The sequence below is a fragment of the Limulus polyphemus genome, unplaced genomic scaffold, assembly GCF_000517525.1.
Source record: "Limulus polyphemus unplaced genomic scaffold, Limulus_polyphemus-2.1.2 Scaffold150, whole genome shotgun sequence".
Lineage (NCBI taxonomy): Eukaryota > Metazoa > Arthropoda > Merostomata > Xiphosura > Limulidae > Limulus > Limulus polyphemus.
This window is the reverse complement of record NW_013665760.1, coordinates 760,266-764,589: the sequence shown is the minus strand read 5'-3', so window position 1 is coordinate 764,589 and position 4,324 is coordinate 760,266. Positions and strand designations below refer to the sequence as shown.

Genomic DNA, 4,324 nt, shown 5'->3' with positions numbered 1-4,324 from the left:
TTGTTGTTTGTATATTAAAACGTATTTGTGTTAAAAAAGAAAACTTTGTGTATCAATCTTGTTGGCAAATATCATAAATATATTTAAATACTAAGTCCAAAGTACAGTTTAACTAATAAATTTGAATTATCAGTTAACTCAATTTCAGACCATTTAAAATTCTAATACGTAACACATATCTTACAAGATAGCATTCAATTACCCGTGTTCTTATCGTAAAACACAGTTTATTGATATGCTACGACAACTGGTAAATGACAATATATTTTGGTATATTAGCAAACACACACAAGAGAAATAGTAAAATGCATACTATAGATTGGTCCATTGAAGTGAGTGAACTGTTGCTGATACTGTACGCCACAGTAGGAGACAACCGATTACTAAAGTCTCGAATCGACGACTCTCCAGTAGCACATGGAGATCCCTGAGGGGTGGCCGCCGTGTGGGTGATGACTGGCGGGAAGAACGCATCCCGTGGAGAAGTATTCCAGTTCCTGCTAGAGGAAACCTGGAATGGTTCTTTGCCCAGCATTCTGTTGCCTAAAGAAAGTGTTTGTAATATAAAGCATTAGCGTTTGTTTTCAGTTAAAACATATTTGTGGTTGGAGTTGATTTTTACCTGCAATAAAGCAAACACAAATTACATTTTATAGGTAATTTGTTTTCTAATTTTTATCACTCAATGAATTTTTAATTTTTCAAGTTTACGACGATACAAAACAATACAGTTCTAGAGTTTTGTAACAAAAATAAAATGTTTGCTTACAAGATCCCGAAGCCATACTCGTTCGTAAAGGTATAAACGACCTTATTCGTTTTTACAAGACCTTTAATTGTTAAGCTTCAAGCCTTTTAAAACAGTGAATAAATCGACTGACCTTTAACGTGATAGTTCACTAATTCAGCACCAGGTGGCTTAGGTTTGAACTCGGGAGTTTCACTCGTCTGATGTTTCTTAGATGATGAATCATCCTGACTGTCATGTTCAAGTTTGTCGTTACTTTTTTTCCTATCGTCCTATATAAAAAGAAAAGTCATATTGAAAAACTTTTATTTACGTAACGAATTGTTTTATTCTGAACCAATGCCCTAACTGGCCACTTCACTAGCACACATGCGCGCACACTTATTTGCAAATATAAAATACACTGATCATGTTGACATAGTAGATGTCTGCCTGAGTTCTATAAATTCAATTATATCATGAACAGACTGTAGGACAGTAAGTAAAGACAGGGTATTTCCCACTTTTAAAGAAGCCCTTACGAAAAGTTTCTAAATGTATTCTATACAAATAATTCTACAGGTTTTTATGGGAAGGAAGTCATGTTTGTCTATAGCTATTCTGAAGGCTTGTAAAAATATTCCATAAGCAATTATATAGAATTTCTAAGGGTCTTTAAAACATTTAATGAATATTCTAAATGCTATTTGAAATAGATCGTGCTATTTCTTTTACTGTTATTACATCTGATACATATGTGGTTCTAACTCAGTGGTTAATTATATACTCGACCAAGACCTTGGTACTTCTTCCACATGTGACGAATGCTTATTTGCAGAGTACAATAAACACCAAGCATATAGAAGCTATAAAACTAAACAACTATATTACACAAAACAACACATATACAAACACCTAATTCAAGGCCATCAAGTCCTGAGATCAAGAATAAAAGCATGATAAACATTCCAAGTCTAACAAACTTTACAGAATTGCTAAAGAATTATACTCTACAAATTTAAATATCTAGATTGTTTAGAAATTATTACTTTCCTATAATGATTTCTTTAGAGCAGTCAGAAGCCTTTTAAGTTCTATAAACTATTATGACATTCTATAGCTTATTAAAATAATTTTGTAAAGAACGTAGGACTGTATATAGGATTAAATACATAATTTAAAGAACATTTCTGCAGGGGAAGGGAATGATGGTGATGGTCATACAAAATGATTTACCATTTATGTGTAGCAGGGGCGTCGTTACTAAAGACTCTTTATTTCATCAGCTCTAAAGTGTCACTTGTCTATCAAAACTTACACTAAAAAATAATGTATCTAATACTAGAAAAAACTGTGGCTGCCTTCAATGGTGCTTAGGGAGCATAATGTGGACAGTGAATTACTGGAAGCATGCGATGTGGCCTGATGAATTGCGTTTCTTACTTGTACAGGAAGTAGAATATGAAATTTAGAAATCCACATAAGATACTAAATCCTGCTTTTGTTGCCCATATAGTGCAGGTTGCTATAGGTGGTGTAATGGTATGAGAGACGCTCTCGGGGTAGGAGTTGGATTCTTCGACTCATTTAGAAGTTGACCTACATCTACACTGTGCTCAAAGCTTGCTGCCTATCACGTCCATGTCACAATGCTATGTTATTTACCCTGGTGGACAGTGACTTTAATAACGTTCCTTGACCAACACAATGATTAAATACGAATCTGATTGAGCATGTATGAGAAAAATTTATATGTTGTATTCACCCCGTAACCTTTTGCTAATATCCGCAATTGTAAATGAACTGCAGATATTTCAAGGCAAATTGGCTATAATTGAACAAAACATCTTCTGGCATCTTATGAAGTCTGGATCATGTCGTGTCCACACTATTTTCACGGCGAAAGTTGACCTTAGGTGGAACTCTTAATAAAGTGACTAGTCAGTGAATTTACTATAGGGAATATATGATAATATCTTTATCTAAAGTAAAGTTATGAATATTACTTTACATTCATGGGACTCGGAAGAGTGTGGAAATAATGATATAAAATCTTATCTGTATTTTAGAACTCAGTGAACTAATCAGCTAACTTACAAAATTAGATCAAACACGTGTTGTTTTTAATACCTCTGCTGAGAATCCTTCTACTAAAATAGCCACTAACAGGTTGAAGAGAACGTAATTCCCAAATGTCATCAAGGCAACAAAGTAAAGAGCAGCCCAGTGTGACGTTTTCTCCATTCCGTTAAATAGTACCAAATTCCAGTCTTCCTGGGTCAAAATCTAAAATAAAGAACAACTAATTATTGTACCATATTGTTTTAGAAAAACAAATTTATAGGAAAAAGTGTTTCACTTAAGGTCAATCAGAATTCACGACATAAAAAATTAAAAGACAAATAAATTATAGATGAATTCTATTTCCATACCGTAGTCACTTGGAATGGGATCAAGTAATATGATAATCGAAGGAAAATGTTAAAGTTTCCTAAAACTGCAATATTTCAGATGCGATTTTCAGACGTCGAGAAAAAAAAGCTTCAAAAACTATCTTTGTGTTTTGACGGTATTCTACATAGCAATTAGTTGTTTCTATTCTTCAAAATTGTACACTCCTTAAAAGTTACTTGGGTTGTTGTTTTTATTAGTAGGATTCCGTAAACCTATCTTCACATTCTGAAATCAAGAACTTTAAAAGTAAAAGTTGTTTGTAGAATGCAGAGTGGGAATTGAAAGCTATCTCAACTTTGAAAAGAATATTGCTCATAATATATCGTGTTTTTTCTAAGTTTAAAAATATGCAAGTACACATTTCAATATTTAGAATGCATACTATATCAGCAAATATACCTTTTGATTATGTATTTATTTTAGTAATAGAATCAAGAGATTTTTTTTAAATAGTAGCAGTTATTATTGTTTTCTCAGTGCAAAGCTACACAATGGGCTATATTTAACCTGGCCACTACTGGGAATCTAGACCCGAATTTTGTCATTGCAAGTCTGTAAACCCACCACTGACTTCTTTGAAGGTTTCTAATGATTTTGAACATGAGATTGTTAACATAACAACTGAGTTACCCGCTCTTTGTCCTCGTTATGAACTTTAAAAAAATGTGTGGGTAGATGTTATGATAAGTAACACAAAAATCCTAACTATCACACACTTTATTTATATCATAACATATTACTACAGTATTCATTATTACCTCACCCAAAGTTTTGTATAAGCTTTAAGAACTCACCATGTACACTGAGTGATCACAAGTAAATAGACACCTAATTTTTCATCATTTAACTGATTTATGCTAACTAATTTGTGTTCACAGAGCACTATATAAATGAAAATGGTCCGCACACTAATTATCTTGTGTTATAACATGCCTAGAACTCAAGGTTCTATCGAACTGTCAGATTTTGTTAGAGGAAGGATAGTTGGTCAAGCAGACGGTGGAATAAGTCAGTGGCAAATTTCGCAGAATTTGGAAATCTCGCTTTCGACAGTCAACAGAATCATCGAGCAGTTCAGGAAACACGGCAAGGAAACAACTGAGCAGCGTCTGGGTCGTCCTTGTCCATCGGAGAGGACAAAAA

The 4,324-nt window shown here is 33.5% G+C and overlaps 1 pseudogene; it reads right to left on the bottom strand.

Moving 5' to 3' along the window:
* LOC106475831 overlaps positions 1–4,324 on the bottom strand; it is a 278,839-nt pseudogene that overhangs the window by 54,147 nt on the left and 220,368 nt on the right.